Source organism: Mobula birostris, chromosome 1 (genome assembly GCF_030028105.1).
Source record: "Mobula birostris isolate sMobBir1 chromosome 1, sMobBir1.hap1, whole genome shotgun sequence".
NCBI lineage: Eukaryota > Metazoa > Chordata > Chondrichthyes > Myliobatiformes > Myliobatidae > Mobula > Mobula birostris.
This window is the reverse complement of record NC_092370.1, coordinates 95,903,422-95,918,377: the sequence shown is the minus strand read 5'-3', so window position 1 is coordinate 95,918,377 and position 14,956 is coordinate 95,903,422.

Genomic DNA, 14,956 nt, shown 5'->3' with positions numbered 1-14,956 from the left:
ACAGAACCAAAGTAATTATTCAATTGGTCTGCCATGTCCTTGCTCCCCATAATCAATTCACCTGTTTCTGTCTGTAGGGGACCTACATTTTGTCTTAATCAATCTTTTTCTTTTCACTTATCTATAAAAGCTTTTACAGTCAGTTTTTATGTTCCCTGCCAGTTTTCTCTCATAATCTTTTTTCCCCTTCCTAGTTAAGCCCTCTGTCCTCCTCTGCTGAACTCTGAATTTCTCCCAGTCCTCAGGTGAGCCACTTTGGACTTTTATTAATGACGGGTGACTTAATTGATACAAGATCCTGAGGGAAAATCTACTCTCATATATAGATGCTGATTTGTTTTCACAAGTGTGATTGTTTCAAACGAGCAGACATTGTTAGAAGACTCCCTTTAAAATGGTGGTATGAAGAAACTCCTTATTGAGAGAGTGGTGAATCTCTAAAATTCTCCACTCAGGAATACTGTGGTAGCCAGATCATTAGACGTATTTAAGGAGGAGGTAGTTTTTTTTTGAAAGAGCAAGAAATGAAGGGCTAAAGGGAACTGATACAAAAGAGGAACTGAGACCAACATAGATTATCTATGAACATATTGAGTGGTGGGGGAGGCTTGAGGAACAGAGTGGCCTACTCATAAATCTGCTCCTATTATGTTTTCCTTGGAGCTCTCCCTGCTGGTAAGGTGGGGCCATGGCAATTCAAGGCAGATGAACACGATAACTTACACAACTCTGTGTATCACACACAGACTAATTATTTCTTCTGAGAGAGAAATTAAGAAAGATGCAACTTAGATCTGTAAATTCAATTGTATCATGCTACTTAATTCAGCACAAAGGTGACACTTAATTTCTGAACTCAGATTGCATCAAATACTTTTATTCCCTATACAATGTTGCTTTTCCAGAAAAATCAGACTAGTGGTATTCATAATTGGGCATTCCAAGTACATCCATGCTTTTGAGATGATCAACACAAGGACAAATCCCATTCCTTACACCTTGTCCCTTATTCTCCCTTCCAAATGCATTGCCTGGACTGACAGTTGATCTCAGCTTCTGATCCTTTTATTGGCAACCCCAAACTCTCCTGTATTGCTAATCCATCCACCTATTCTTCAACTCTGCAAATGGAAACCTGATTTTTACGCTGTCCCTTAAGGTTTATCTCCAGCCAAGAAAAATAATCTCACATAATTCCCCCATAGATGTTAACCAGGCTTCCATTGCAGCACCTTTGGCAACTCCCTGCACATGGAGCACAGAAAGGGACATTTGTAATAGCAATGTCGTAACACCCTAAGGCCTTGGACCCATAGGCAGTTTGCAGTAGAAGGCTCACAACATTGAAATGACCACATAGCAGCAACAGCCAAACCAATGGCAGTGTGGCTGGCTCTGAAGCTGACCAGAGAAGGGTAAATTCAGGTAGAGAGATAGTCATAGGAGAATCAATAGCTAGGGGGTTGGACAGGAGATCCTATGCTGTGAAAGAGATGCCAGGATGGTGTGTTTGCTCAGGTGTTAAGGCGAAGGATGTCTCAGAATAGCTGCAGAATATTCTCAAGAGGGGCGGTGAACAGCCAGAGGTCATGCTGAACCATGACAACAGTGACATAGGTAGCAAGGGAGAGGTGATGTGTGCAGTGCATTCACAGTGGGAGTTAGGGAACAAGCTGAAGAACAGGACCTACAAGGTAGTAATATTTGGATTACTCCCACTGCCACATCCTGGTCAAGGCAGGAAAAGGTTGAGAGTACAGATGAATAAGAGGCTGAGGAACTGGTGCAAAGGCTGGGTTTCAAATTGCTGGATAATTGGGATCTCTTCGGTGCAGGTACGACCTGTACAAAAAATATGGGATACACCTGAAGCCGAGGTGGACCAATATCCTTGGTCTGCTAGAGCTGTTTGGGAGAGATTAACCAAATTTAACAGGGGATGGAAACTGAGGTGAAAGGGCTGAGGATGGGGCAGATGGTATACAAGTAGGTGCAGTGTGTAATAAGACTGTGAGGAAAGACAGGCAGATGATAGCGCAAAATTGCAGTCACTGGGATGAGTTGAAGTATAACATTGAGGCAAAATTGAAAAGGAGAATGAATACAGGACTGAAGGTATTATATTTGAATGCATGTAGTATATGGAATAAGCTTAATGATCATGTAGGGCAGTTAGAAATTGGGAGGTATGATGTTGTGGGCATCACTGAGTCATGGTTGAAAGAAGATCATAGTTGGGGGCTTAACATCCAAGGACACATATTCTATCGAAAGAACAGGCAGGTAGGCAGAGGGAACTGGCCTCTGTTGTTAAAATCTGAAATCAAATCCTTAGAAAGAGGTGGCATAGGATTAGAAGATGGAGAATCCTTGTGGGTAGAGTTAAGAAACTGCAAGGTTAAAAAGACCCTGATGGGAGTTATATACAGGCCTACGAGCAGGATGTGGGATATAAATTAAAATGGAGATAGAAAAGGCATGTAAAAAGGATAATGTCACAATACTCATGTGAGATTTCAATATGCATATAGATTGAGATAAATAGTTTGGTGCAAGATCATATGAGATGGAATTTGTAGAATGCCTACAAGATAGCTTTTTAAAGCATCTTTTGGTTGAACCCAATAGGAGTAATGTAAAGGAACCCTTAGGAAGCAGTGATCGTAATATGATAGAAATCACTGTGCAGTTTGATAGGGAGAGCACAAAGTCAAATATATCGATGTTACAGTGGAATGAAGGGAATTACAGAGGCATGAGAGAGAAGCTGGCCAAACTTGATTGGAAGGGGACATTTATGAGCATTTGGAGAGACATAATTTGATTAGGGATAGTCAGCATGGCTTTATCAAAGGCAGGCTATGCCTTAAGAGCCTGATTGAATTATTTGAGGATGTAACAAAACACATTGATGAACGTAGAGCAGTGGATGTAGTATATATGGATTTCAGTAAGGCATTTGATAAGGTCCCCCATGCAAGGCTCATTCAGAAAGTAAGAGGGGGGGCTCCCAGTTAAGATGGCATTGGTTTAGTCGCTTAAAGCTGTCGCTCAGTTTTATTTCTTATCTCCGCACTTCTCCTTTCCTTTTTTTTCTCCAGACTGTTAACATTTTTTTTCCCTCCTGCCTGCGAGTATGTCTGTCTTACAATGGCTTCAAAGACCACCAAATCGGGGAAAAAAGAAGTTCCTATGGCTGGTTCCTCTGCCGAGATAGTTTCCATTTTGGAACAGCACCGACAAGATATAATATCCAAACTTAAGTCTGAATTTAAGACTTCTTTCGATTCATTGGAATCCAAATTAGATCAAATTAATTCCTAAGCAGAGGCTATGCCGAACGTCTTTCTGTTCCTGAGTCTGTTACCGATGATATAGAACGTCGCTTTCACGATTTGGAAACCACTTGCTCCAGCTTGAGGGATTATAACAGCAAGCTAATATCCAAAGTTACGAATCTGGAAGGTCGGAGCAGATGTCAAAATCTACGAATCCTCAGCTTGCCGGAGGATTTTGAAAGTGGATCTGCAGTTGAATTTTTCTCTACTTTGTGAGATTTTTGGGTTGATATCTTCCAACCCCACCCGAGTTAGACAGAGCTCACCGTACTTTTACGCCTAAGCTGGAGCCGGGCCATAGTCCACGCCCAGTAATTCTCTGTCTTCATCGCTATAAGGTGAAAAACCTTTTGATTATGGAAGCATGTCCGAGAGGAAAGTTGGAATACAAGGGTCAATCCATCCGTATTGTCGAGGATTATGCTCCTCAAGTTCTGAGTCTACGTGCCGAATATATAGGAGTTATGAAAGAGTTCTGCAATCGCGGACTCAGGCCCTATCTGCGTTTTCCAGCTCGTCTCCGAATAACTCTCGCTGCTGGAGAAAAAAAGTGGTTTAATTCAGTTACAGAAGCACAGAAATTCGAAAGTCTCCCTGCTACTTCCATTTCCTCAGATTCGGTTTGATTATTTAAAATTGTGGACAAGTACTTTTTTTTCTTTGTTTTTTTTCCCTGATCTTTCTTTTTCAAGTCACTGAATTTTTTTCGTAGTTTCTCGCGGGTAGGATACTGGGCAAAGTTTGTTTATATGTTTCTTAGTTCATATCTTTTCTTTTGGACTATTACTTTGAGTTAAGCTTAATACATTTTGGTGGAATGTTTTTTTTTCTCTAAGTATAATTCTAATTTGTAGTGGGTAAGTTTTCTGGTTTTTGAATTGTTAACAAATGGACCTTAGGTAGATGTTAAGAACCTGGAAGTTGGCTTTTGGGGTGGTTTTTTTTTTGAAGAGCTTGCTGCTGATCTTCGGTAGCTTTCTTGTTGTGGGATCGGGGTGGGGGGGTGGGTAGGGATCTCTATTGCCAATAGCAGTTATAGAATCTTTAGTTATTCTTTGTTAATTAGGACATATTTCTGTCCTGATTCTCCCTTTTCATTTTTTTGCCCCAGAGCTGTTGTTTGTTTGTTTGATTTTGCTGATGCCTACTACTCTCCATGTTTTTTTAAAATGGTAATGGTTAGTCCATTGAATTTTATAAGCTGGAATGTTAAGGGATTGAACCATCCTGTTAAAAGAAGGAAGGTATGTTCACATCTTAAGCAGCTCAAAGCTGCAATTGTTTTTTTGCAAGAAACACTCATTCATAGTTCTGATAGTTTCCATCTCATGTCAAGGTGGGTGGGGCAGCACTTCCATTCTACTTTTCCAGCTAAAGCTGGGGGGAGCAGGTGGAGGTCTCTATTCTATAAATCAAAATGATCCTTTTGAGCTTCACAATAAAGTATCTGATACAAATGATCATTTTATTATTGTTTCTGGGAAATTGTATAATACTAGGGTAGTTTTGGCTAACCTGTATGCTCCCAATTCGGATGATGTGGAGTTTTTTAAATCATTTTTTCTCTTTATTGCTTGATCTGAGCTTATATTCTCTTATATTGGGCAGTGATTTTAACTGTTGGTTAGATCCAGTTATGGATTGATCGTCCTCCGTTCCTAGACTACCAAGTAAATCTGCTTTATCAATTCAGTCTTTCCTTTCTAATTATGGTATCTGTGATGTTTGGCGTTTTCTTCATCCAAGTGAGAGAGATTACTCTTTTTTTTCACATGTCCATCATACTTTTACTAGAATTGATTATTTTTTAATCGATAATCTGCTGATTCCATCTGTTCGCTCTTGTGATTATCAGAGTATATTGAATTCAGATCATGCCCCAGTTACGCTGTCCATATTTCTTCCCGGTCTCCCTCAAATGAATAAACACTGGCGTTTTAATCTGACCCTGTTGTCGGATAATGATTTTGTAAAATTTATGAAGGACCAAATAACTTTTTTTTAGATATTAACATGTCATCTGAAACCTCAACTCAGGTTGTCTGGGATGCCATGAAAGCATATATAAGGGGTCAAATAATTTCATATACTGTGAAATTGAAAAGAAATACCTATACAGAGCGATTAGATCTTGTCAATCAAATTAAAGCAACTGACCAACTATATGCTCAGACCAAAAATCCGGAACTGTACAAGAAGCGAGTGGAACTTCAAACTAAGTTTGACCTTATTTCCACTCATCCAGTTGAATGCCAACTTCTCGAAAGTAACAGCCGGTTTTGTATTCATGGTGATAAATCTGGTAAATTTTTAGTCAATCAACTAAGACGCTCTAAAGCTAAACAACAAATTACTAAAATTTGAATGGGAAATTACCTTGAATCATTCTGAAATCAATGATACATTTAAGAATTATTATTCTTGACTCTATTCCTCTGAATCTTTAAATGATAGCATTTCTGTTGAGCATTTCTTAAATGGTTTAAGTATTCCTTCACTTTCTCCTGATCTCAAAGCAAAACTCAATGAGCCATTATCATTAGAGGAAATATCTTTAGCCATTTCTGCACTGCGGTCTGGTAAATCTCCTGGACCTGATGAGTTCTCTGCAAAATTCTATAAATCATTTTCCTCACTGCTTTTGTCTCAATTAACGTTATTTTTTTCTGATTCGCTTAAACATGGTCAATTGCCAGCATCATGTAATGAGGCAAGTTCATTCTTTTAGCGAAAAAAGGCAAAGACCCAACAGAGTGTTCCTCGTTTTGGCTGATTTCTTTGTTTAACGTTGATGTTAAAATTTTGGCTAAAGTTTTGGCTCATAGATTGGAGAACATTGTACCCTCAATTATTTCTGAAGATCAAAATGGTTTTATTAAAAATCACCTCCCCTTTTTTAATATACAGTGTCTATTTAGTATCTTGTATTCACCTTCAATTGGTACGCCTGAATGTGTCATCTCTCTTGACGCGGAAAAAGCGTTTGACCATGAGGAGTAGAATTATCTTTTGCGGTTTTCGAAAAATTTGACTTTGGACAAAGTTTTATTACAAGGATTAAATTGCTATATTCATATCCCACTGCCCCTGTTTTGACCAACTCTCAGCAATCCCAACCTTTTAACCTTAAATGTGGCACCTGGCACGGGTGCCCTGTAAATCCCTTACTTTTTGATCTGGCCATAGAGCCATTGGTGATTGCATTTCGTAGCTGCGTTGAATTGATGGGGATTTGGAGGTGGGGGTGTTGAGCATAAAGTTTCTCTTTATGCCGATGATCTTTTACTTTTTAGATCAAATCCAACTACCTCCTTACCCCCAATGTTTTCACTACTTTAGCCAGCTTTCCGGATACAAATTTAATTTACTCAAGAGCAAACTCTTCCTAATTAACAGAGAAGCACAAATATTAGCATTTCATAACCTCCTTGTTAAAGTAGTATATAATCAATTCACTTACCTCGGTATTACTGTAACAAGGAGCACATTTTGCGAGAAAATTTTTCTAATCTTTTAAATCATACAAAACAGATTTTAGCACACTGGTCACCTCTGTCCATGTCTCTGGTAGGTCGAACTAATGCTGTTAAGATGTATATCCTTCCTAAATTTTTATACTTATTCCAATCTTTACTAATTTTTATTTCAAAAACTTTTTTTGATTTGCTAGATTCTATTATTTTGTCCTATCTATGGAAGGGCAAATGTCCCAGACTTAATAAAGTTCACCTTCAAAAACCTAAAAGGGAAAGTGGTATGGCCTTACCCAATTTTTGTTTTTATTACTGGGCAGCCAATATTTGTTGCCTTACTTTTTGGTCTTTCTTTTATAATCAGTCTGACTGCCCAAAATGGGTGGCAATGGAGTTGAACTTCCATAAGATTTCTCCATTTCCTCACTTCTTGGATCTGCACTTCCTTGTCATTTGCCTAAACTTATTGTTAATCTCATTAGACATACTCTGAGAATATGGGTTCAGTTCAGAAAATATTATGGTCTTTATGGTTTCTCCCTCTCTAGTCCTACCTTTCATAATCATCTTTTCCGACCTTCTATGCAAGACTAAACATTTCATGATTGGTACAGAAAGGACATCAAGCATTTTGAAGATCTTTTCATAGACAATTGTTTTGCAACTTTTGAACTATTGTCTGCAAAGTTTAATCTACCTAATACTCACTTCTTTAGATATCTTCAAATTAGACATTTTATTAACCATTTTATACCAAATTTTCCTGAGATGCCCGGAAAAAGTGTTGTGGACTTGTTTCTTTGTATAAACCCATTGGGTTAAAGTTTAATATCTACTATTCATGATAAGTTAGCAACCTTGAGGCTTTTGATAAAATTAGAACTGCCTGGGAGCATGATTTAAATACTTCTCTATCCGATGAGGTTTGGGATTCAATTCTTAAGTCAGTTAACTCAACCTCTTTATGTGCTCGCCACTGCCTTTTGCAGTTCAAGGTTGTACACAGGGCTCCTATGTCTAAAGCCAAATTATCGCGGTTCTATTCTGATATTAGTCCCTTTTCAGACAAGTGTATATTGAGCGATGCTTCTCTTATCCACGTGTATTAGGCTTGTCCTCGTTTGGAGTGATGTCTTTTTTTCTTTTTCGATCTTTTCAGTTCATAATAATAAACATAACATGGTAATTGTACAAAGTTATTGAGGATACATTGTTAGAATTAGCATAAGTAATTATAAAGCCAGTTGACACTTAAATGATAGAACTCCCAGTCATATAGGATACAGATGAACAATATAAAACAAAGAAAAATATCTAAAAAATCATGAAAAAGGAAAAAAAATTTATAACTCCCCCCCCTAAAAAAACTAATCTAAACAGAATTAATCAACTAAACTGAAAAAAAGACATGGGCTTTTATGTAACATCATAAAAAAAAGAGGAAACCTTAGTGTCGACGACTCCATTCCTCTCAACCAATATTACAAAGAAATAAAATAAGTTTGGAAAAGGTGAAATTACGTCATATGAAAATGTTGAATAAATGGCCTCCAGGTCTTTTTGAATTTAATAGAGGGATCATAAACAACATTTCTATTTTTTTCCAAATTTAAACCAGCATAGTTTGAGAGAACCAATGAAATGTGGTAGGAGGATTAATCTCTTTCCAATTCGGCAAAATGGATCTTTTAGCCATTAATGTAAGAAATGCAATTATCCGACGAGCTGGAGAGGTTAAATAATTTGATTCTATCATTGGTAACCCAAAAATAGCAGTAATTGTGTGAGGTTGTAAGTCAATATTCAAAACAGTTGAGATAATATCAAAAATATCTTTCCAACAAAGGACATAACCAAAACATATGAGTTAAAGAAGCTATCTCGGAATGACATCTATCACATATAGGATTTATATAACAGTAATAACGAGATCATTTATCTTTAAACATATGAGCCCTGTGCACTACTTTAAACTGTATCAATGCATGTTTAGCACATATAGACGATGAGTTAACTAATTGAAGAATTTTTTCCCATTTTTCAATTGGTACAGTGATCTTAAGTTCTCTTTCCCAATTAGTCTTAATTTTATTAGATACATCAGGACATAAATTCATAATTGTATTATAAATAATTGCTACACCTTTCTGAAAAAGATTTAAATCTAAACTTTTTTCCAAAATATCCATTGAATATAAATTTGGAAAATTAGGAGACACAGTATTTAAAAAGTTTCTAACCTGTAGATATCTAAAAAAGTGATATCTAGGCAAATTATATTTATTAGATAGTTGTTTGAAGGACATGAAACAATTATCCAAAAATAAATCACGAAATCGTACTATACCTTTGATTTTCCAATCTAAATATGCTTGGTCCATAGTGGAAGGTTGAAAAAAGAAATTAGATATAATAGGACTAGCTAAAATAAATTGGTTCAACCCAAAAAATTTTCAAAATTGAAACCATATACGTAATGTATGTTTAACTATTGGGTTATTCATTTGTTTATACAATTTAGAAAGAGTAAAAGGAAACAAAGTCCTTAAAATGAAAACCCTTGTAAAGAATTACATTCGATTTTAGCAACTAGGTTAGAGAAGGTATTACCTCAAATTATCTCTGTGGACCAAACAGGATTTATTAAAAACCGTTATTCATCTTTTAATATCAGGAGGTTAATGAATATTGTTTATACTCCTTCACTTAACACTTCGGAATGTATTATTTCATTAGATGCTGAGAAAGCTTTTGATAGAGTTGAATGGCCATATTTATTTAGTGTGTTCAAGAAATTAAATTTTAGTCCGATATTTATATCTTGGATTAAATTGTTATATCATACCCCTGTAGCTTCAGTTTGTACTAATAATCAAAGATCTCCCTTTTTTTTGTCTATCTCGGGGTACTTGGCAAAGATGCCCTCTTAGTCCCTTATTATTTGATATTGCCCTTGAACCTTTAGCAATTGCCATCCGAGACTCGCCTAACATTTTTGGTATTACCCGTGGAAATGAAATACATAAATTATCATTATATGCAGATGATTTGTTATTATATATCTCTAATCAGGGGAAATCAATTCCTATTATTTTATCTTTGTTGGCTCAATTTAGTAACTTTCCTGGTTATAACTTGAACCTTAATAAGAGTGAACTATTTCCGCTAAATAAGCAGGTTCCTATTAATGGATGTCTACCATTTAAACTGGTTACTGACTCTTTTACATATTTAGGGGTTAAAATCAGGAAAAAGCATAAAGATTTATTTAAAGCTAATTTTTTACCTTTAATTGATCAGATTAAACTTTTGTCTACTAAATGGTCATCAATGTTTTTGTCACTGATCGGTCAGATCAATGCTATCAAGATGATTATTTTGCCTAAATTTTTATACGTATTTCAAACGGTACCAACTTTTATTCCAAAATCCTTTTTTGATAATGTTGATTCAAAAATTTTCTCATATATATGGCAGAACAAAAACCCTAGGTTAGGCAAAAGACATTTACAGAAATCTAAAAAAGAGGTGGGGGGTTAGTGCTCTCGAATCTTAGATCTTACTATTGGGCAATTAACATTCGATATTTAAAATTTTGGTTATGGGACTTGGAAATTTCAAGTCCACATTGACAGATGTCTTTTTAATTTTATCCCGTATCCTTAATTGCCACTTAGAACCTAACCCTTTGATTGCTCTTTTTAGCATTTTGGGTGAAGTTGACACGCGTTTGAGTCTGACTAAAAGGCAAACATTGTCTTTTGCCTCTCTCTTGGCCAGACGTTTAGTTCTTCTTAGGTAACCCACCCACTCATGCTCAATGGCTTAGAGACATTATGTCTTGCTTAGACCTTGAAAGGATTCATTATTCACTTCTTAATTCAGACATAAAGTTCCATAAGGTGTGGGGACCTTTTCTTGATTATTTTCATAACCCCTCTTTAGATTAAAGGTTTATCTTCCTTTTTCTTTCAGTGATTTAATCCCTTACATCCAGCTTTCTTTTCTGGTTAACTTTTACGTTTTATTTTAATGATGTGAAATATGTTATATTTTAGGTAGTAGGCAATACACTTTTATATATTCACAGCTCTGTGGTGACAAAAGCTCTCATGAACTTTTCTTTATATTGCAATAGTTGGCTTGGAGTGCGTAGTGGGAGCGTGGGGTGGAAATTAACTTTATATGATTTTATTTTGGGTGCTCTTTCTTTACTGTTATGAATTGTACATCAGACACATTGGTTTTGCACTGTATAAATCTCCTTTTTGTTGTGGCTTTTTTTCGTTCCAATGTAGAAATTCATAAAAAAAAATAATAAAAAAGTAAGGGGGCATGGGATACAAGGAATCCTTGCTTTGTGGATCCAGAATTGGGTTGTCCATAGAAGGCAAAGGGTGGTTGTAGATGGATCATATTCTGCATGTAGGACAGTGACCAGTGGTGTTCCACAGGGACCTGTTCTGGGACCCCTCCTCTTTATGAGTTTTATAGATGAGCTGGATGAAGAAGTAGAAGAGTGGGTTAGTAAGTTTGCCAATGACGCAAAGGTTGAGGGTGTTATGGAAAGTCTGGAGGGTTGTCAGAGGTAACAGCGGAACACTGATAGGACACAGAACTGGGCTGAGAAGTGGCAGCTGGAGTTCAACCCGGATAAGTGTGAAGTGGTTAATTTTGGTAGGTCAAATTTGAAGACAGAATATAGTATTAATGGTAAGACTCTTGGAAGTGTGGAGGGTCAGAGAGATCTTGGGACATTCAAAGCTACTGCGCAGATTTGCTGTGTTGCTAAGAAGGCAAATGGTGTGTGGCCATTCATTAACCATGGGATTGACTTCAAGAGCTCTGAAGTCATGTTACAGCTGTAGGAGACCTTGGTCAGACCTACTTGAAGTACTGTGTTCAGTTCTGGTCACCTCACTACAGGAGGGATGTGGATACTATAAAGTGCAGAGGAGATATACAAGGATGTTGGCTGAATTGGAGAGTGTGCTTATGAGAATAGGTTGAGTGAACTTGGCCTTTTCTCCTTGGAGCAACGGAGGATGAGAGGTGACCTGATAGAGCGGTATACAATGATGAGAGGCGTTGATCATGTGGATAGAGGGCTGAAAGGGCTAACATAAGGGGGCATAGTTTTAAGGTTCTTGTAAGTAGTTTCAGATGGGATGTCAGGGGTAAGTTTTTCATACAGAGAGGCAGGTGCATGAAATGTACTACCAGCGACGGTGGTGACGATCGTACAATAGAGTCTTTTAAGAGACTCTTAGAAAGGCACATGGAGCTTAGAAAAATAGAAGACTATGCAGTCGGTAAATCCTAGGCAATTGCTAGAATAGGTTACATGGTTGGCACAACATTGTGGGCTGAAGGGCTTATAATATGCTGTAGATTTCTATGTTCTATGTTCTATGACACTGGAAAAGGATGATAGCAGAAGAGCAGTGGTTGGACTTTCTAGGGGCAATTCAGAAAATTCATGAAAGACACACACCAAGGATGAAGAAGTATTCTAAAGGGAGGATAAGGCAACTGTGGCTGACAAGGGAAGTAAAAAATGGCATTAAATCAAGGGAGTGCGCATAATATAGCAAAAACTAGTGGGGAATTGAAGGATTGGGAAGCTTTTAAAAAACAACTGTAACACTCAGGGCTTTTGGCTCGTGTTTGTCTCGGGGAAACCCCGTCCACCCGCCAAACCGTGTCTCACGTTTGCGTAGTTGCTGTGTAATGCACCCTGGTACAAACTCACACATAGAATATCAGATAGCACACAATGTATGATTTACAGATTGCACTTTATAAATCTTACTGGAACTATGTAATTAATAGAGATACAATATAAAAGGAAAGTAAAAGGCACCAAACTTATCAGAATTCAACCATTTTGTGCACAACCGTTGGAGCTCAATTAACGGGGTCTTCTTTCTACCATTCGATCTCCTCTGACCTCCTCGACCTGCTGCCTGGGACCAACCATGGTGGTCGACCAGAGCGCGCCCAGCACGTCCTTCCTCTTTGGTTCTCCTCCCTAAAGGCCCACACACTGACTCAGGTTCCCATACATACAGATAGAATAACATAGCTTCAATTGGTTAGTTTTTTTTAGATTAGATTATGAAGACACTCAGTCCTCGTTTATTGTCATTTAGAAATGCATGCATTAAGAAATGATACAATGTTCCTCCAGAGTGATAGCACAAAAAAAACAGGGCAAACCAAAGAGTAACACTGACAAGACCACATAATTATAGCATATAGTTACAACAGTGCAAAGCAATACTGTAGTTTGATAAAGAGAAGACCATGGGAATGGTAAAAAAAAGTCTCAAAGTTCTGATCAACTCCCGATAGTCCCGTTAGCAGGCGGCAAAAGGGAGAAACTCTCCCTACCATAAACCTCCAGGCACTGACAACTGCTGATGCATTGGAAGCACCCGACCACAGCCGACTCTGAGTCCGTCCAAAAAATTTGAGCCTCCAACCAGCCCTCCGACACCGAGCACCGAGTGCCATCCTCTGCCAAGCGCTTTCACCCACCCCGGCCGCTGAGCAACAAGCAAAGCTGAGGACTTAGGGCCTTCTCCTCTGGAGATTCTGGATCACACAGTAGCAGCGGCAGTGAAAAAGGCATTTCAGAAGTTTCTCCAGATGTTCTTCCGTGCTCTCACGTCTGTCTTCATCAAATCAAGTTTGTGCACGGCACCCTACTTGACAGATAACAGATATCATTCCGGAGTGGCCGCTGCGCGTTGCGTCGTGCTGCCATCTTCTCATAGTTCCTCCGTTATCTATGACTATAACCAAAACATTTCAGCTACAGAGAACATAACCTCATAGTTAACATTACAAAGAAGCTATTTCATTACAACACTTCAGAGAAGCCATTTTATAACTAGCAGTTACCAGTTAACATTACAGTTAATATTACTGGGAACCCTACACACAAAAGGCAACTAAAAAGCCATAAGGAGAGAAAATATGAAATATGAAGGTAAGATAGCCAATAAAATAAGATACCAAAAGTTTTTTAGAGGTATGAAAAATAAAAGAAAATCGAGAGTGGATAATGAACCACTGGAAATTGACACCAGAGAGGTAGTAATGGGAGACAAAGGAATTGTAGATGAATATTTAATAAGTATTTTGTGTCAGCCTTTATGGTGGAAGACACTATTAATATGCCATAGATTCGAGTGTGTTAAGGTGCAGAATGAGTGTAGTTGTTATTACTAAGGAGAAGACGCCTGAGAAGTTGAAAGGTCTGAAGTTAGGCAAGTTATATGGACCAGATTGACTGCAACCGCGGTTCTAAAAAAGTAGGTGAAGGGATTGTGGAGGCATTAGTAATGATCTTTCATGAATCACTAGAGTCAAGAATCGAGAGGATTGAAAAATTGCAAATGTCACTCCCCTCTTTGAGAAGGGAGTGAGGCAGAAGCAATGAAATTATAGGCCAATTAGACTTACATCAGTGGTTGGGAAGATGTTGGAATTCAATGATAAAGATGAGGTTTCAGGGTACTTGGAGACACATGATACAATAGGCCAAAGTCAGCATAATTTCCTTCAAGGGAAATCTTGTATGACAAATTTGTTGAAATTCTTTGAGGACGTAACAGGCAGAAAAGACAAAGGAGAATCAGTGGATGTTGTCTACTTGGATTTTCAGAATGCCTTTGTCAAGTTACCACACACAAGGCTGCTTAACAATTTAGGAGTCCACAGTACTACTGGAAAGATACTAGCATGGATAGAAGATTGGCTGACTGACAGCAGGCAAAGAGTGGTAAAATGGAAGACTATTCTGGTTGGCTGCTGGTGACTAGTGGTATTCTGCAGCAGTCAGTATTGGGACCGCTTATTTTCACATTTTATGTCAATGATTTTGATGATGGATTAATGGCTTTGTGGCCAATTTAGCAGACAATATATAAATAGAAGAAGGGGTAGGTAGTGTTGAGGATCAGGGAGTCTTCAGAAGCACTTGTACAGATTGGGAGAATGAACAAAGAAATAGCAGAATATATTGTAGGGAAGTGTATGGTCATGCACTTTGCAAGAAGGAATAAAGGGGTAAACAATTTTCTACACAGGGAGAAACTTCAAAATTCAAAGTTGCAAAAAGAACTTGAAAGTCTTCAT